Source organism: Helianthus annuus, chromosome 16 (genome assembly GCF_002127325.2).
Source record: "Helianthus annuus cultivar XRQ/B chromosome 16, HanXRQr2.0-SUNRISE, whole genome shotgun sequence".
In the NCBI taxonomy this organism is placed as follows: Eukaryota; Viridiplantae; Streptophyta; class Magnoliopsida; order Asterales; family Asteraceae; genus Helianthus; species Helianthus annuus.
This window is the reverse complement of record NC_035448.2, coordinates 203,974,240-203,996,039: the sequence shown is the minus strand read 5'-3', so window position 1 is coordinate 203,996,039 and position 21,800 is coordinate 203,974,240.

The window sequence follows — 21,800 nt, the reverse complement described above, 5'->3', positions numbered from 1 at the left end:
AATTAGAATATATATGGTTTGAATTTTGAATTTTGAATATGGAGCCAGAATTTTGAATTTTGAATGTGAGAAGAGGTTTTTGGAATTTTCAATTAACATCAGTACTTTAATTTAAACGACCAGGGCAGACCTTTGAGTATAAGGCAGACCAAGGCAATGGTTTGATGTGGGCCAACTTTGAATTTTAAAGTTTTTTAATATTAGGCTTTATGATGTAATAATGAGATAAGAAAAGCCTTGTTGGACATGCTCTCCTGCTGACACATCAGCTTTTCTTATGTTATTGAGATTTCTCCTTTTATGTAAAGTATAGATAAATACACACACATTGCAGCTTATTAGTAGAATAAATATATAATCCTTGATGTTGTATAATCTTATCTAATTTAATACACATAAATAAAGAGATACATGATATAGATATTTGAAGTAACCATTTCAAAATGTATAAGGAATATTGATAATAAAATGAATTTATTTAGATAATTTGAAGATAATTTTATATGAAGTTAATAGATTATTTATATATATCTTTGAACAATAATAGGAATAAAATAGTAGATATATTATATGAGAATTACCTTTTAGATCTATTGTTTGTTCTATTTTTATCACTTATTAATATTTATATAATAAATATTTTTAATTAAAAACATAAGTATTTATAATTAAGTAAGAGAGAGAAGGGTGGGAAAACAAAAAAAATAAATAGTTTCATTGAATAATATGTGTCCCTTTAGGTTTCTTTGATCATATTGTATATGTAAAAATAATTATATATAAAAAATATTTTAAATACATAATATAAAAATACTAATACTTTATTGTTCAAGGGATTAAATGGGTATTTTCAAAAGGATTAATCACGTTTCTTTTGGAAGATATTCTTCCAACAATCACATGGCACCAAGAAGATATTATTTTAATATTGGGCAATTTGAAGTCTTGGTTGCTTTAACATAATTAATTAATTAATTAATTAAGAGACCTAATAGTTTCACCAATAACCTCATAATATCCAATAATCACCTGCAGGACCTTGTAATTTATCGAATATAATTTATGATACAATAACAAATAGCAAATTTCACTTATTGATGAGCATCACATCAACTATACAGAAAATCACAATATTTCTTTGGATAATTCAAGATATAAGGGTATGTTTTGTGAAATAACTATCTACCCCAATAACTAGTAAAAAGTGTTGTTATCTCATAGCCAAGTCCACGTAAAAAATAACTAAACACTTACAATAATAATAATAATAATAATAATAATAATAATAATAATAATAATAATAAAAGGAACAATATGATTGGTTGAAGAAGGTAGTAGCCCCACATGTTTGTGCCCTTGGCGCAGTTATTGGGCTAGCGTTGGTACCCATAACGCCCATGAATGACGCCCTAGCCTCGTGTTTGTCGCCCTAAGAAGCCGACGTTGTCTCTCTGCCATTCCACAACGAATGGCCCAAAAGTAATTGTGAATGTTACGTTGGCCAGACAAACGTAACAAGTTGAATAGTTACCGGCTTTATTTACCATTTATTTCAGAAAGCTTCTTTCCGATTTATCATTTTTGTTTAAACATTTGAGTTGTGGAGTCAAAATTCTAAAATTAGGGTCACAAAATATTCATCACGGCTATTATCTATATATTAAAAAAAGAATGCAATCAACAGTCTTTTTAATATATTATAATACAATAAAATATTAGATACAGTTTTTTTATAGTTTTATTATTTTAATACTATAATAATTGTTATTTTCTTTACTTTTTAAGTTTGATAAGTTTTGTGTTAACCGATACTTGTTCTGTTAATGACAATTTAAAAGGTAAAAAAAAAAGTAACAATGATATGCCCTTATACTATAAGAAAGTAACAATGATAGGCCCTTATGGTATAAGAAATTCTTATAACAATGATATGCCCTTATGCTATAAGAAAGTAACAATGATATGCCCTTATTAGTGATGGAAGGAGAGATTTCAAAAACAATCGTGTAGTTTTTTATTTATTTTTGTGTATTAATATCTATCATTTACTTCCATAGCATATAAGGGCTATTTATGCCTTTCAATTAACATATTAATTATGTCTTTTTAGTGATAACTCTTGTTTTTACTCTAATACATCAATAATTCTAAATACTCATCCTTGCCTAAATTTGAACCATATATCTCTCCTCTAAGAGGCATAAGCCTCTACCATGTAGGATAGCCCCACATTGGCCCATGTTAATCATGTACCTATCGTATATCTCGACTTAGATCATACACAATTGATAGTTCTTGGGTGTTTTTATGGGAGGTAAGGTTAAGCTAGAGGACGGAAGGGATGATGTGGACTGTGGAAGCTAGAGAAGGGGGAGAAGTTCTTGTCATGTTGCGTATAATAAAAAAATGACATTGTGAGAGAGGAGGGGGAGGAGAAAGCGGGTAGTTTTTACGAAAAAGATAAAAATTGTCAGTTGAGCAAGAGACTAAAAGAGAGACTAGGTGTCGGATGTTTTTGAGACCTAAAAAAAATAAGTACCAATGTACCATAGTGAATGCTTTAAAACTTGTTAGTATTTATCACTACCTAAAAAAATAAGTACCATAGTGAATGCTTTAAAACTTGCTAGTATTTATCACTACCTTAATTAGTATCATAGTGAATGCTTTAAAATTTGCTAGTATTTATCACTATCTTTAACTCTAGTTTATGTCGTAAATGGTTTGACACGAAAAAAACAGTATAATAAAAAAAATGATGGTTACGCTTTAACTTTTCGATTAACTAAAAGGATCGACTTAGTTAAGATTTGTGAACTCTTAACCCTTTAATTCTAGGATTTAATTAGAGGCTAGAAGCATAAGGACTTATGTGTAAACGATAGCCCTTTGGTGGTCGTTTTGGTGGCCGTTTTGGTGGAGTGTGGATCCTTCGTTATCTTTTAATTTCTTAATAGTGATAATGACATGGTTATAAGATACTCAATGATTAATTAATATATTAATTAACTTATCATATAAATCGTATATTAGAGTTATATTACTATATATTACTATATATTAATAAGGGAAAAGATCAAATAGGAAGTTTATTTTGGCTAGGAAGTGTAGGAAGCAATAGGATTAGGACATGTGACAACATTTAAAATAAAGAAAAATGGTATTTTAGTCAATTCAACCCTTTCTTCTTCCTTTTAAAAACCCAGTAACTTCAAAACCCACCATTTTCAAAACCCACCATCTTTAACCATTTCTTCACTTTCTATCTCAATAATCACTACATTATAGTTCGATTTTCATCACAAATCAATGATTCAAACACCCGATCAACGTGTTCTTCAGCTTTTTTTGAAGAAAACCCAGTTTAATTTCATAAAAAATCTCGTTTTTTTCCGGTGATTTTGAAGATAATCACTCGATTCGTTCGATTCGAGCGCTGATAAGTGTTTCTATCATTCAAACTTCGTCAATTGTTGAAGAAATCACTTCGATCCATGTAAGAAATTCTTTAATTTCATTTTTACGATCTGGGTTTTTGATTTAGTCATTGCGTTTTACGATCTTGGCGGGGGTCCGGGGGCAGCGCCCCTGGTAGCGGGGTCCAAGGGGCAGAGCCCCTGGCTGGGGTTGATTAAATTGTTGTAATAAAAATGCATCAGAAAAATTAATTTTCTGTAAATTGCCTTTGGAAAACTGCATTCGTAGACAGTGTTTCTGGTTCTGTAAACAACAGGTTATGGTCATTGCGTTTTAGTTAGATTCTTGTTCTGTGAACAACAGTTTCTGGTTCTGTGAACAACAGTTTCTGGTCATTGCGATTTAGACAACTTCTGGTTCTGTGAACAACAGTTTCTGGTTCTGTGAACAACAGTTTCTGGTAATTGCGTTTTAGACAGTTTATGGTTCTATGAACAACAGTTTCTGATCATTGCGTTTTAGAAATAAAACTCTTTTTAAGTGTTTTTACTCATTGCGTTTTAGGTAAACACATTTTTATGTGCATTCAGTTCATTGCGTTTTAGAGAGAACAGTTTCTTTTGTGTTTTTAGGCCATTGCGTTTAAGAAATAAGACATTTTTATGTGTTTTCTAGGCATTGCGTTTTAGAAATAAGACATTTTAAGTGTTTTGGGTGCATTGCGTTTTAGGTAAAAGACATTTCTTTGTGTTTTTGGTGCATTGCGTTTTAGAAAAATGTCATTTTTTAGGTTTTTTTTTCATTGCATTTTACGTAACTGGAGGTTTTTCTATTGCGTTTTACGCAACTGGGTTTTAAATATATTTTTTTAAAATATAGCAATAGTATACTCGTTTTAAAGATTAAAAACGCTCGTTTTTTGGTGCAATTTTTATAAAAAAAATAATGTCATATGAAAGAGTTATTAAGGTTTAAAAAATGGGGGGGGGGAATTGGAGGAGAGAGAAACTATTGTGCTAGATTAACTAGAATGCCCCTAACAAACCCACGCGCCTCTTTTTTTTTTTTTGCTTCAATTTCATTCATTTAATCTTAGCCATTGATTAACTAAATGGATGGTCAAGATCACTTCCTAGCCTTCCTAGCCAAATAAACTTCCTATTGTATCTCCACCCATATTAATAAACATTACTATTACTATTACTATATATTACTAAACAAATTGAAATGAATAGTGATTTCAATATTATAATAATATATAGTTTTTAATACTTTTATTATTTTAATATTATAATAATAGTTATTTCCTTTACATGTTAACTTTAATCCTTTTTTAATATCAGGGGTTGGGATAAGCTTGGTGTCAACCGGTATCGAACAAGTACTGGTATCGAAAATACTGGTACGGTCCTGTTCGGAATCAGTACATGAAGGTAAAAACCGACACAAATACAGAAAACGCCAAAAGTTGATGCCGAATTGATATTGGAAATCTTTTGGTTCAGGAAATTCAGTGCTGCTACCCGGTACCATTTGCTCATCCCTGATCACAGTTACCGTACGAACAACGGTATCGTACAACTTTTTTTTGTTGATTGTCTTCAACTTTTAATTTTTTTTCTTTTTTTAGTTTCAGGGGTAGGGATGAGCTCGGTGCCAACCGATACAGAATCGGTACTGATACCGAAAATACCAGTTATGGTACCGGTATATGAAGGTAAAAAACGGTAGTGAACCGGCACCCGTAACACCATAAGTCGGCACCGAATTGGTACTTCAGATCTTTCAGTTCGGCAAATTTGGTACCGGTACCCAGAACAATTTGCTCATCTCTGACCACGGGTTTCATACGAACAACATCGTTACCATACAACTATTTTGGTTGATTTTCTTTCAGTTATCTTTTAGTGTTTTTTTATACATTTTCTTTTTATTCTTGTCAGCAGTTCCGTTCGCAACACGTTCGTAGTGATTTCAAAACACATGTAAACACAGACTAAATAACAAAAGAAATTCGTCGCAACGCGGCGAACTTCTTTAAACCTAGTATATATTAATTAATAACTTTAGATATTGTAAACATATGGAGTTAGGATGAGATAAGCATCTATTTATTAGATCACAGAAAACTATATGAATTATATATAATTATTGTATAAATCATATAGTTTCATTTACTAGGGGAATGATCCACTAAAAAGTGAGTTTTGTCTAAGTAGTTTAAAAAGAATTGTGATGATAACATATGACACTCCTTATAAGTTGAAAGAAAAGACATTTTCATACTAAGAGCCTGTTTGGCTAAGCTTATTTAACTCAAAAAGCACTTTTTGTGAAAAGGATTTATTTACTTATGACTTTTTGAGTAGAAGTTTTTAAAAAAGTGTTTGGATAAGCTTATTGGGTGGGAAAAGTAAATAAGTCAATAAGTTGTTTTGTTAAAAGTGTTTGGCTTAGCTTATTCATGTAAAATTACCAAAAAGGACATTCTTTTAATAAATCAATAAGTTATTCTTTTAGGGTAGAGGGTATTTGGGTAATTTGTGGATGAAAAGTTATAAGCAGATTTTGAAAAGTCCCAATCTCATGACTTTTCAAAACTAACTTATATGCTGCTTATAAAAGTCATTTTAAAAACACTTATTAGTTTACCCAAACAGATTTTTTGCTTATTTGCTTTTCAAATAAGCAAATAAGTTATAAGTATCCCAAAATAAGCTTACCCAAACAGGCACTAAAACATTTTGGTCCTTATAACTAGGAGTGTGAAGATGACATATGACACCCCTTCGTCAACAGTAGAAGGGAAGGGGCAGGAGATCGCACTAGGTTTGTGAGTTAGAAGAGTTATGATCGTTCATGCATGCATATTAATTAAGAAGGGCATAGGGCGGTTTCGGTTTTAATTGGGCCACACGAACTTGGGCCGCAAGGAGGGGTTTCGAGTTGGGTAGAGTGTGTTTCGTGTGAGATATAGTGGCATGAAGGGAGGTGCCTTCGTGTGAACATCAAGGGGCGAAGGTGGTTCGCACGGAGGGGTTAAGGTGGTTTGCACGGAGGGGTGTTTGGGCCGCAACTAGCTTAGGCCAAAGAAAAATGGACGGTTGAGGTTGGGCTTCATGCTAGCGAGTTAGTTTGCGGACTCTCGGGTTGAGTTGTGTGACGAGTCTAGGTAACCACGTATATAGGCTCCGAATAATTATGTAATGCGATGTCTCGAGTTTAGATAATTAATGATATATATATATACACACACATTTAAGAATGTAAGGTTTAATTCGTACAGTGTGTAAAGTCAAACGTATACGAACATAAACAAGTAATCATGAAAGTAACGGTGTTAACCTCGGAAGTACGGGTTGTCATATCATCCCCAAGTTGAGAGAAATTTCGTCCCGAAATTTGGCAAGCAGTCGCTGAAGAAGTTAGTGCGCTTGAGAATTTTCGTGGGGTGTCACAGCTACCCTCCTCTCCTTTTATTAACAAACATGTATTTAACTAGGTTAAATGTTTCCTAGTTACTATACTCATGATTTAACTAGGTTAAATATATATATATATATATATATATATTCACACATCTAATATTTTTGGGGCGTTACACTTTGTTCGAATATTTGTACGTTTAAGCATCCATGAGTATGTTACTCTAAATGTCCATAGTCGATCAAATTCATGGGAATAAATTTGAATTAAGACTATTGTGAATGCTTGATTGTTCATGGGATGAAGGCACAAGGTGTTGAGGATAAAGATTCACAGATAGTCATTAGAGAATGAAATGGGACGTAACTTGCTTTAAAACTTTCTTCATGGATCAGTGTCATAAGAAGTTTTGGAATGGTATGATCTTTAAATCTTTAGACATGAGAATCATACTACAACTAACATTAGTGTAAGTTTGTTCTTAGATCTTATGTAACACTACATCGTATTGGGAATAAAACTAAAGCTAAGCGGGAGTTGTATAATGTTGAAGGCATTCTGTATTTCCTAATGCTTTAAGAAGTTGAACATTCTAATACCCTCGTAGACTCAAACTGGTATGAATGTGCAATCGCACTCGAACTGAGAGTAGTTTGTCGACCAATTTGAATCGGAGACGAGTACAAGTGGCTGAACAATATATGAGATTGAAATCAGATGCATGTCTCATGTTCAATAAGTGTTCTATACTAAAAGGATCGATAGATAAGGTTACCACGTCTGTATACTTGATTAGTAAAGAGTGACTTGATCACAAAGGAATAGTTGATGAATGTAATACGTCATACCTTGTTAGGGGTCGTGCGATGCAGCTAAGCATCCAACTCTGCCAACGTTAACGGATATAATGGAAAATAAATCCAACTGGGAGATTGTTGGAACTAGGTGTCCAATTATCGATTATTTACCGCTGCTATTGAGGAACGATCCAAAGATTTACACTTTGGATGACGAACAAAGAGTGATATTTAATTGTTAAATATTATAGATCATGATAGCGGATAATTAATCATGGAGAACGGGTATTTGGTGAAATACTAGAAACGTTAATTGTTTGAGAAACAATTAATTTGCTGGAAACAATTGGTGTTGTTTAAAGAGTTAAACAAGAAAGAATTTATTATTTAGATTATAAATTAAAAGGATTATTTTATTGAGAATGAAGTGAAGTCAAAAGCGTTTTGACTAAGCGGAGAATAATCGTCATTCGACAAAAACAAGGATCGATTATTTTTAAGATAAAAATTATAAAGAGTAGTTTTATTATTAGATAATAAAACAAGGTCAAATGGTTGACCGGTAATTAGTAATAACTAAGGGATTAATTACTTAGAGAGAAAGCTAATAGTTAGTGCGCTAAAGGCAAGTTAAGAATCTATAAATATAAGCTTAACCTAAAACTCTAATTGCACAATTGTACCAGATACACAATACAAGAGATAAACCTAAAACCATGGCTCCAATCTCTCTCCCCTCTCTCGCCGACTTACACCTCGCCGACCACCGTGAGATTCTAGGATCCGATGGGATTAGACGGAGTTTTGGCCCCGATAGAACCGATTCGGTAGAATATTGTTGATAAGAAAGGAGTAAAAGCAAAATAGTCATTGGTTGAATGCTTGCATCATTCATACTGAAAGAATTTACATCTTTTACAAGTTGGCGAAACTTTGGAGACATTTCACCAACATTTCCCCTCTCGGAACCAAAACTTGTCAAATGAGGAGTCCTTATGCTCTATTTATAGGCAAAGCGTATTCGTCCGAAAGCACCTGGGACGAGAGGGCTCTATCGTACGAATGCGCCTCGGACGACTTGATGTCCATTTCGTACGAATGTGCCATTCGTACTAATCTATACAATATTCAACACACACTCTATCTAGGCTATTCGCACAGTGGCGGACTGATGTGCACAAAATGCAACGTATAAATTACATCAATTGTGGCATAAAACTAACCCTTTTTTAGTACTAATGTTAGAAAAAGTGTGCTTTTGTCTTCCTTTTGTATTTTCAGGATTAAATGAGCTCAAATGAACAAAAGAAGCAAAAAGCCAGCTAAATCTAACATAAATACAAGAAAAGGAACAAACGTGGCATGCCCGACCTCTCGACAGCATCTTCCCAAAGCAAAACAAGAAGACAGAAGACTGAACACGCCCCGTGCTCAGTGAGCACGGGGGCGTGCCCAAGTGTCAGCAGAAAAGACAAAGTGGTAGAAGCTTCTATTGCCCACCACGGGGCCGTGCTCAGCGGACACGGGGGCGTGGTCAACTGTTGCAGACACATTTAATGAAATTGCAAATTGAAATTAATGAAGAGAGAGAGTCGGATGGACACGGGGCCGTGCCCGAGCTTCTGTTCAGCCTATAAATAGGAGTGCTTGGAGCTCTTGCAACTCATCCCTTGGCACACCACCTCTCTCACACTTCACCCACCACCCACCACCATCACAACACCATCATCCACCACCATCATCCATTGTCCATCATAGAGTGTGTGAGTCGTCTCGGGATCCAAGATTGATCGTAAGAGTTCTTGACAATCAAAGGCCATATTTGCCTAAGTCTCTTACATCACTTGGTGAAGACAAGTGTTTAGTGTATTACTTTTTATTTTTAATCTTTTGCACTTTTTAATTGGTTTTGTATTAATAACTTTAATTACTAGTTTCTTATGTTGAAGGTGATTCTTCCTTATCGTTTGTCCGTGGTGTCTTGGCATTATTTTACTGTCTATATAAAATAAAAGATTTTCACCATTCATATCTCCACGGTCTATATGGAGGTATGTTGGCTACCTGGTCGGGGGTTAAGGGAACGGTTTGGTAAGAGTCTTGCCAGTGTTCAGTGTATAGATCCTGCAAAGGACCTGGGTCAAATTTAGTAGGACCTCCTTCAATACCCAACGGTATTGGATGGCGGGGGTCCAAACTCTTTGATCCCCTCATAAGTTAAACTACTATTAAAACATTAACCCGGCTACTTAGGACTGTATCCCTGCTGACTCAGACTACTTAGCCGAGGGTAACGTCGCCTTCAAAAGAGGGGCCTACCACATTATGCATTAATAATTTAATTAATTATCTTTCAATAATCCGACCCTTTAGGATTGTATCCTTGCTGACTCAAACTACTAGGTTGAGGGTAACGTCACCTTCAAAAGAGGGGCCTACTACAATAACTAAGATAATCTCTTAAACAAGTGCAAAAGTGCGAAAATAATCAAAGGTTACACTACACATGAGTCAGATCCAAGTGATTCATCTTGTCTATCTGTTTTTATTTTTATTTTATTTTCAGCATTTTAGTTAATTTTATTTTTCTAGTTTAAAAACCTTTTTCTAACATTTTGATTTGGTTAGACGTTGAGGATAAACCGGTACTAAAAGCTCTTGTGTCCTTGGACGACCTCGGTATCTTACCAACACTATACTACGTCCACGATGGGTGCACTTGCCCATATGTGTATTTAGTGTTAGTAAATATCGTGTTTTATAAATTTAAAACTTGGCTAAAAAAGTGTAAAAGGGCTTAAAATATACACCTAAAACATATACACGCTTACGCACATCAAGTTTTTGGCGCCGTTGCCGGGGACACAAGGATTTTAAGAAAGTTAGGAATCAGCGGCCTAATCATTTTTTTTATTTTTTTTTATTTTTTTAGGATTTTCTTAATTTTTTCAGCTTCTGCAGAACTCAGCACGGGCCGTGCCCAATCATTGGAACTGGCAATCCTGTTTTAAGTCAGACAGTAAGCTGAACACAGGGCCGTGCCCACTCAACACGCCCCCGTGCCCGAGATTCAGTTACTGAAAACAGAACCGTAAGATCCCGACGGTTGGTAATTTCTGACACAAACATGAATGATAATGATACTTTTTACTTTCGGCACTCTTATGGTACGTGGTGTCAATTATGTGGCGGCGGTCATAAAGAATTAGAATGCTATTTTCTAAACTATAAGCCCCACTATATAGACCCATCGTTTTCCTGTAGCCTTAAGAGGGGCGAAAGTAAAAATAATCCTTATCTCTCCCTCAAATGTGCCCAACCAGATATTCTAGGAGAAATGCTCATCGACGAACTATTTCAACTAGAAGATCTAGTTCTTAATTGGTTAAAAGAACTTAAGATGGATTTCCTTAATTCATCTTAAGACGATGACCAAGAAGAATTGTTGGGGTCGCATTCAAATAAAAACAACCTCGTTGCTCCCGATAATACCTTCCACTCTAGCGAGGACTTGGACGATAGTCGTCCCTGTGCCGATTGTGCCGTGAAGGATTCCCCATCGACTTCGTTAGATGCATACATAGACCTGAGCGATTCGGCATACACCTTCTTTAAGGAGAACCGAGAAAGGGTTGGACTTGTCCACCTACATTTAGCATAGGAATCACCCTCACCGACAACCTCTTGCGTTCTCGTCTTAATCTAGAGCAATTAAGGTATCTTAGGCACTTTGGGGTTGTTCCGTCCAGTAAGGAACCGCCCGATCCGGATAAGTTCCTTGAAAATAGACAAACTCCATAAGACAGCTTTCAGACACGGGGCTGTGCCCAGGTCAACACGCCCCCGTGTCCACCAAAAGATTCTCTTCTGATTTCATCAGAATACGGACAAAAATGTGTCAGGATTCTGTCTGCACACGGGGCCGTGTCCAGCCAACACGGGGCCGTGTCCAGCGTGATGTCGTTTTCTATAAATGCAGCAAGATTCCTGCTCATTTGGACCACTTCAAAAGACAGAGATTCCTGGTATCTTCACTCATACTATCCTAGGTATGTTCTAAAAGAAGGTTCTAAAAAACCATCTTGTCTTTTCCACTTTTGTTCATTGCCTCCTCCTTCAATTTCTAATCACTACCTCCATTAAAGCTTGGAAGTTTCATGATTCCAACCTTTATTGTGATGTTTGTAAGGTCATTATTCAAGGAATCTTGCTTAAAATGAGTTGTACCACTCTGTTTTGAATTATTTATGCTTAAAATTTACCTACAAACAAAGAAAATAATTTAAAACTCCAAGATTCCTGGCTTTAAAAACCTGCAGACAACTGGACACGGGGCCGTGTTCATTGAACACGTGGCCGTGTCCGAGGTACTGTTTCATAAAAATTGAGTTCTTTTTCGGTCTGTTTTCCCATAATGGCGAGCAGAGCAAGTGGAACGTCTTCATCGCACTCAAGGAGCAACCGACAGGGGAGGAGGTCATCAACGGTGGAAGACTCTCTTGTAAACTATGTTTACGCCTTAAGAGAGGCTATTGATGAAATGACGAGAGTGGAAGAAGCATTGGTCGACCGTATCAATCATCTAACGGTGGGACTGGAAGGGTGTCTCCGGGAGGTCAACCTCTTGCACCAGAGGTTGAACATTCTCGCATCTCCTCCTTTGGTACCTATAATAACCCAAAAGGAATGGAACGTGGTGCCTGAAGTCATCATACCAGCCGAGTGGTACGCCATGCACCCGGGGCCTCCTCGAGACATATTACAAGAGGTCCCGGTTGGTGTTTCCCCTCCTCCGCAAGATGTTGAGGAAAACGAAGCCGCCTTCTTCCTCCCAAGAGAGATAGAAGAATGGCTTTAACAACATCTAGGAAGATAACCCTCGGCCAAGAGTCCTACTACACTCCTCAATACCGGAAAACTAATTCCGGGATTTTGGTTCTTAATGAGAATGTAGGACTCCTTATGATAATTTTATGTATCACTTGACCTACCTAGTTTAGGACTTTTAACTTTTTATTTCTCTTCTTTGTTTTTAATTTTCTAGGAACGCTATGTATGATTTTAATGAAATGATAGTTTTAATGTTTGGATGGTGTTGTAATGAAAAAAACACACTCGAGATGGTCAAGGATAACAAGGGAAACGAGGAACATCACCCCATGCACGAAAACAGGGCCATCCGACAAAAATTTCTTCATTACAGCAAGTTCAGCATGGGCCGTGTCCGCCCAACACGGCCCCGTGCTGCACAATCTGCAGAAAACGCCCAGTTCAGGTAACTGGACACGGGCCGTGTTCACTGAACACGCCCCCGTGTCCAGGCTTCTGTTCCTTTTTACTAAATTTTGACACTGGCACCTGAACACGGGGCCGTGCCCGGTCACCACGGGGCCGTGTCCAGAGTGCCAGTAACATAAAATTTTGCTTTTTGACACCTTTCTACACATTCAATCAACCTAAAAACTCATTTTTGGGACACATTGAGGACAATGTGTAATTTAAGTGTGGGGGGGGGGGGATGCCAAAACTTTGAATCTTGCAAGTCCTAATTAACAAGCCTTACACAAAACTCTATTGGAACCGCTAATCACCCCAAATTTTTTCAAAAATTTTTCATTTTTTTACTTGTCTAAGTTTAAGTTGGGAATTTCAAGTTCTAAAAAAAGGTTATATTTTTACAAGTTTACAACCGATAGCGTCGTGATAAAAAGAACCAACATAAGAAAATTATGAAACGACATGATAAGCTTAGTTAAAATTTGATTATATATACTTGATCACATAAAATCCTATTCCCACAAAAGACAATTTTGAGCCTTTATTGAGCATACAAATACATATCTTTACACTAAATGCTCATTTTTTCGTTTCTTGTGTGAATAGACACTTGGTTCGTACGACTCTAGAACTTGCCACGACAATGCATTCCCGGTCCTTACCAACTTAAACCCAAGTAAGTAAATGATGGAGGCATTAGGACTAACCTTTTTTCTTTCTACACCATTATTTTTCAATTTTTTTTACCACCTACCCAAAATCCCCCTAGTTAACACCTTTGAGTCTAAACCTTTTCATTTCTTAACCCAAAATAATCACCCTTTTTACCCACCTAAACCTTTTTATTTTAACCCTTTCTTTTAGTAACAAAGCTCTGTTTTTCTTATGACTTAAAAAAAATTGATGATGAAACCAAATAAACAAACAAGTTCATCAAAAAATTACTTTGTTTGAAAGAAATGGTTCATCAAAATAAAATTGTGAAAAATAAAAAGTCTTTCAAAAACCGACGCTTTTTACGCTTTTCGCCCTTTCACTAACCACTAACCCAACCACCCACCTTTAGCCCAAGCCTAACCCTTCACCTCAAAAATCCTCTTGATATTTACAAAGGTATATAGTTAAAAAGGAGGAGGATTGATTGCTTGGCAAGCTTATGGTAGGAGTAAGTTCCATGCCGCTCTCGAGTGATTCACTAAAAATACACCTTCAGGCGAGTGTTGAGTGATCCCCCGTGAGGTATGTGAACTTGTATATAAATGGAATTTTAAAAAGGTATGTTATGCCCTAATAAGTAATTTATCCTATGAAACGTTTTTAATAAATCATGACGAATAAGATTGTAAATAAATAAAAATAAAACCTAAATAAAGAATCTTGGAAATCCCGACACTCTATGACAAGCCCAAAAAAAAAAACCTTCTCTTCTACCCATTCCATTTGGGAGTGAAAAAGCCACATTATAAAGAGTTTTGCTTGAGGACAAGCAAAGATTCAAGTGTGGGGGTATTTGATGTGCACAAAATGCAACATATAAATTACATCAATTGTGGCATAAAACTAACCCTTTTTTAGTACTAATGTTGGAAAAAGTGTGCTTTTGTCTTCCTTTTGTATTTTCAGGATTAAATGAGCTCAAATGAACAAAAGAAGCAAAAAGACAGCTAAATCTAACATAAATACAAGAAAAGGAACAAACGTGGCATGCCCGACCTCCCGACAGCATCTTCCCAAAGCAAAACAAGAAGACAGAAGACTGAACACGCCCCGTGCTGAGCACGGGGGCGTGCCCAAGTGTCAGCAGAAAAGACAAAGTGGTAGAAGCTTCTATTGCCCACCACGGGGCCGTGCTCAGCGGACACGGGGGCGTGGTCAACTGTTGCAGACGCATTTAATGAAATTGCGAATTACAATTAATGAAGAGAGAGAGTCGGATGGACACGGGGCCATGCCCGAGCTTCTGTTCAGCCTATAAATAGGAGTGCTTGGAGCTCTTGCAACTCATCCCTTGGCACACCACCTCTCTCACACTTCACCCACCACCCACCACCATCACAACACCATCATCCATTGTCCATCATAGAGTGTGTGAGTCGTCTCGGGATCCAAGATTGATCGTAAGAGTTCTTGACAATCAAAGGCCATGTTTGCCTAAGTCTCTTACATCACTTGGTGAAGACAAGTGTTTAGTGTAACACTTTTTATTTTTAATCTTTTGCACTTTTTAATTGGTTTTGTATTAATGACTTTAATTACTAGTTTCTTATGTTGAAGGTGATTCTTCCTTATCGTTTGTCCGTGTGGTCTTGGCATTATTTTACTGTCTATATAAAATAAAAGATTTTCACCATTCATATCTCCACGGTCTATATGGAGGTATGTTGGCTATCTGGTCGGGGGTTAAGGGAACGGTTTGGTAAGAGTCTTGCCATTGTTCAGTGTATAGATCCTGCAAAGGAGCTGAGTCAAATTTAGTAGGACCTCCTTCAATACCCAACGGTATTGGATGGCGGGGGTCCATACTCTTTGATCCCCTCATAAGTTAAACTACTATTAAAACTTTAACCCAGCTACTTAGGACTGTATCCCTGCTGACTCAGACTACTTAGCCGAGGGTAACTTCGCCTTCAAAAGAGGGTCCTACCACATTATGCATTAATAACTTAATTAATTATCTTTCAATAATCCGACCCTTTAGGATTGTATCCTTGCTGACTCAAACTACTGGGTTGAGGGTAACGTCACCTTCAAAAGAGGGGCCTTTTACAATAACTAAGATAATCTCTTAAACAAGTGCAAAAGTGTGAAAATAATCAAAGGTTACACTACACAAGAGTCGGATCCAAGTGATTCATCTTGTCTATCTGTTTTTATTTTTATTTTATTTTCAGCATTTTAGCTAATTTTATTTTTCTAGTTTAAAAACCCTTTTCTAACATTTTGATTTGGTTAGACGTTGAGGATAAACCGGTACTAAAAGCTCTTGTGTCCTTGGACGACCTCGGTATCTTACCAACAATATACTACGTCCACGATGGGTGCACTTGCCCATATGTGTGTTTAGTGTTAGTAAATATCGTGTTTTATAAATTTAAAACTTGGCTAAAAAAGTGTAAAAGGGCTTAAAATATACACCTAAAACATATACACACTTACGCACATCACGGACATACAAAATATGAACCAACAGATTCCCCCTGGCCGTCACTGTCGAATCTTGATCTTTGAAAATGAGAGTCGTGTTATGAATATTCTGCAACTTCAATCAGGCATGTTGAAATCTTCGATCGAATCCCCCTTAATTGATGATTCGGGCTTGCATTATCTTCATTATGCACAAATTCCCCCTAAAATGAATCTTCATGTCTTTGTTTGCACATTTCACGACCCCTCCTCTGATTTGCTGTACTGCAATCTTCATGATTAATCACCAACTTGAAATTAATCAATGCAGCTTCTCTGTTTCGGCTTTTAACCTCCTTTGCATTTGGTTTTTGATTTACCATTTCAGCTCCGTCATGCATTCCGCCTGTTTGATTATCTAATCTTCAAAAACCCAACCGATAATTGATAGAAACTTCGAAGACCACACCGGTTAACTTCAAGTCTCTGATTACTCACGAAAATTTGAAATCCCGTTCGTATTCATCTTTAAGCACCCACCTGAATGATTGATCGGCGTAAACGGTAATCTCCACAATCAGAAAATCTTCATCGGATAACAAATTATCTGGTAACGCATTCAGATCTCAGAAATATTCATCCACGATCAGATTAAATTTTTCCTCTTCAGTCGCGATAAAAGATGTATAGTCTTCTCCGCTAGTTCCGGCAGCAACTTAACCAACAAACATCATCATTCCCCGGCTGTTAGTCCGAAAAAAAAATTCATCTGCTCAAATATTAACCATTCTTACACTTTAGACTATCACAATGCTGTGACATCTTATAAGTATCCACAATACTGTTGCATCTCTTGATGCTAATCCTGCTGACTGGCTTGATGAAGACCCGGGACTCAAACCCTCAGACGTTAATCTGACTCTGATCTGTAGAGTCTGAACTTCCTATGATCACGAAATCACGAAACCAGATCCTATGCATCCTTGGACAATCTAAAGTCGAAACCACCCGAATGCTGTTGCATTGTCACTAATTTAAAAAATGCCAGAATTTCAATATAATCTATGAAATTTTTATTTCCCCTCATTTTTGCAAATTCTGATGTCTATTCACTGAATTCCCCCTCAAATTGAGCAATTCAGTCCTCTTTTATCTCTGAAAAACTCAACTATGCCGAAAATGTGTCATTTTGGCCTCCAAAAGTCAGTTTTTCATCAATGCGGATTTTGCGTTAAGGCCCATTAATAGTTAGATAACCTAGATGATAATCATTCTGCACCAGTATCATGACTACCCCACTATTTTCCACAATTTGTGATCGAATCATCAAATCTGTTCTCTGAAGCTCCGGACGGTGTCCCCGAACAACCCATCTTGGTCGTTAAAATTCGAAAAAAAATTTCAATCACCAAATTTTTTCTGGAGACTCATCTCGTCATTGCGATCAAAAAATGCCTTTGTTTATTTGACCCATTCGTGCGAATGGGTTGATTTTGGAACGAATGGTTTTTTGAACGAATGGGAGATATCCTCTCGTGGAGGTCACTTCGTACGAATGGGAGAGCTGCCACTTCATACGAATGGGAGAGCTCTTTCGTACGCAAGTGACTGATCCAATCTCACGAACATTCCCAATCAGATTTTTCAATCCAGAATCTTTATTTCTGCGAATTTCATGATGAAACTTCACAAATATGTGCGAAAATCAATTCCGAAACTTATGATGTCTTCAATTTCAAATTCCATCCATGAATTGACCTTCAATTTGATGTTTATTTGATCTTTTATGTCTAACCCCCCCCCCCAATCCAAAATTCATGAGCGTAGGTGATTCAATCAACTGTTAGATCGATTGAATCGGTACCGTAGCTCTAATACCAATTGAAATTCCAGGATCCGGCGGATTTGACGGAGTTTTGGCCCCGATAGAAACGATTCGGTAGAATATTATTGATAACAAAGGAGTAGAAGTAGAATAATCATTGGTTGAATGCTTGCTTCATTCACAGCGAAAGAGTTTACATCTTTTACAAGATGGCAAAACTCTGGAAAGATTTAGCCAGCGTTTCCCCTTTGGGAACCAAAACTTATCAAATGAGGAGCCCTCATCCCCTATTTATAGGCAAATCCTATTCGCACGAAACTGCCTGGGACGAGAAGGCTCTCTCGTACGAATGTGACTCGGACGACTTGATGTCCCTTTCGTACCAATGTGTCGTTCATACGAATGGGTACAAACATTACAAATCCAACCCGTTTTCACACTAATATATACAATATTCAACACACGCTCTGTCTAGCCTATTTGCACAGTGGCGGACATACAAAATATGCACCAACACACCGCCCCTCGCTCCATCGCCGACCCACCTCTCCGTCCGGCCACTTCTCCAGCTCGCTGCCACACACCACCATCACCCACCGCCATTTTTTGCAGATTCAGATTAGATCCTTTCATGGGATCTCGTGGTGTTTAGCTGATCGTGATTCGGCTCACTAGCGGAACTGTTTGTCGCAATTATCTGAATAGACTGTAATTGGATCGTTGACAGGAATAGTTTTATCTGTTTAGTGTTTTATCATGCTTCTGCATCTGATTAATAATTAAGAGTTGTTGTTATTATTATTATTACTACTACTATTACTATTATTATTTCATGTAAATTTGTATTTTATAAATTAAAACGGATACCCAGAGTTCCCATCAACAAGATCAATATACTAAATTACTGTAAAAGGTACTTATATACATAAAGATATATACTTTTAACATATTTATATACATGATATATACTTTTAACATATTTATATACATAAAGATAAATATATAAACATATCTATACACATAAAGATAAATACATACACAAAAACCATAGTTTCTGCCCTAATTTCAACTACACAACTAGATATTAAACAAATTAAGGATATTATAATTACTCACTAAAGATGTAATGAGATGACGACATTTTTCGTTTTAGGTTAGCTCGCACGACACTATTACCAGGCAGGTGGTGGTAACGCGTGAATTTTGTATTGAATTAAATTACTTAATATAGTAAATATTTTACTTATTAAAGATGTAAAAATATGACAATATTATCATCAGAGTTGGTCGTAAGTAGCGGCGATGGAACTATGGTGCCGGTTGGTCGTGTGGCGTTGTTGCCTGGTTTAGTTGGTGGGGTGTTAAATTTGAAAGGAATGAAAATTGGGCATGATGCTGTAATTTAAGATCTAATAACTACTTACTAATGCTACACGTGGGTTATTTGTCGGTGAATGATAACTAATTACTTATAATTTACCATAACAAATATGTATTTCATAAATGCATCAACAATGGTATCTATCTGACTTCCGTCGTTGATTATGAATTTATTATTAATAATTTAACTTAAAACAAATATGTATATTATTAATGCATCACAATCTATAATCCATCCATTTAATAAGAATTTCGTTAGTAATGTTATAGGTGTGTATGTGTTTCTATGTGGTATGTACATGTGTATATATATGGTTTGTGTATGTGTATCTGTGTGGCATGTGCATGTGTATCCATGTGATATATGTATCTTTATCTATGTGGTATGTGCATGTGTGGCTATTATGTGTATGTGTATCTAGCTATGTGCTATGTGTATCTGCGAGATAGGTGTGTCTATTTGTATCTATGTGATAGGTGTATTGTAACACCCTAAAAACAAATTTAGTAATTAAACTAAATTAACTAGGGATGAGCGGGTAAAATACCGTTAGTGGTAAAAGGTTAACCCATAAACATTATGATTTAAATAAATGAATCTAATGTTAAATAAAGGTGAGTAAATGTCTTTAGAAAATAAAGTTTATAAAAGGCTCGGGTTATCGGGACTTAATCTAAGTCGGTTAGTAAGAATCCCAAACTTGGTAAATTGAAGAGTTAATTACTATTTTCGTTCCTGTGGTTTGTCAAAAATCACTATTTCAGTCTATTAGTTTAAAAATTGCGATTTCAATCCTTTTGGTTTCACTTTCGTAACCATTTCAGTCCACCTCCGTTAACCCCATCCATTTATTCTGTTAATTTACACGTGAATTGACCATAATTCCCTTATTAATAAAAAACAAAAAGATATCTAAATGAGTTAATTACTGTTTTCGTCCAGGTAGTTTGTTAAAAATCACTATTTCAGTCCCTGTGGTTTCAATTTCGTAACCATTTCAGTCCAGTCTCCTAACACCGTTTATTTTACCGTTAAGTTTTTAATGAAATACCTAAATTACCCTTGTGTTAATTAAATAAAAAACCATGAAATTTAAAAGATTGTATTCTAGGACCCACTTATTAAAACACAACCCCACGCTACCCCACCCCACTCCATCTCTGCTCTCATTTCCGACAAAAGTTTTCGGTTATCTTCTCCGGCATCACAACCCCACCCTCTTAATGTCCGACGACCCATTACCCTACCCCAATTAATATTTTCCTAGGAGCATCAATTAACATAATAACTTTGAAAAATAATGCTTACCTGAACATTTTCTCATTCTAAAATCCAAAATTAAAATTTTGGAACCATATATGTAAAAATATTGCTAGACTTTTACTTCTACTGAAGCCATGGTGGGTCGAATCCGACAATCCAATTTAAGTCCATATGTCATACAACAATAAAATCATATAAATCCAATAATAAAATCATATAAATCCAATAATAAAATCATATAAGTCCATATTTAATTAACATAAGGGTAATATAGGTATTTCAATAAAAAACTTAACGGTAAAATAGACGGTGTTAGGAGACTAGACTGAAATGGTTACGAAAGTAAAACCATAGGGACTGAAAACACAATTTTTAAATTAATGGACAGAAAAAGTGATTTTTGACAAACCATAGGGACGAAAACAGTAATTAACTCATTCATATATCTTTTTATTTTTTTATTAATAAGGGCATTATGGTCAATTCATGTGTACTTAATAGAATAAATGGATGGGGTTAATGGAGGTGGACTGAAATAGTTACGAAAGTGAAACCACAGGGACTGAAATCGCAATTTTTAAACTAATGGACTGAAATAGTGATTTTGACAAACCACAAGGACGAAAACAGTAATTAACTCTAAATTGAATTAACATGTTCAGTTGACAATTGACATAAAGTGTATAACTAGGAATATTAACCTAGTTAATAATAGTTGTTTATTAGTGAAGAATAATTGAGTTATAAACCAAAATATTAATCTAAACCTAAGGGACTAAAGTTGGAAAAATGTGAAGTTAAAAGATTAAAAGCTTAAATAACACTAAAACACACACTTAGGGGGGGGGGGGGGGGGTTGTGTGTGTGTGTGTGTCTGGTACGAGATGAGAGAAAGAGAACAAGGTTTCTCTTTTTAATCAAGTGTAGAAATTCAACAATAATCAAAGGTGAAATCAAGTTGCATGTTGAAGAATTTAGGCTATCTAACATCTAATAAGCCAAAGGTATGTTACAATTTCACTTTTGGTGGATTATCTAGTTTAGAGAATCCATGAAATAGAAAGGTCAAGTGGAAATTGTAGCAAGATAATGTAAACTGATGTCGTATTGGTGTTTATAAACATCATACTAACTCGTATGTATGAACTACTTGAACAAATTATGAATTTTGTTAAGTGTTTATAAGTGATTAGAAGTGAGTTTTGACATAAGAGTTGAATCCATGATTATGATGGTCAAATTTTGTATTCTCTTATAATAACTGAAATTGCATGTTAATTGATTGTTACTT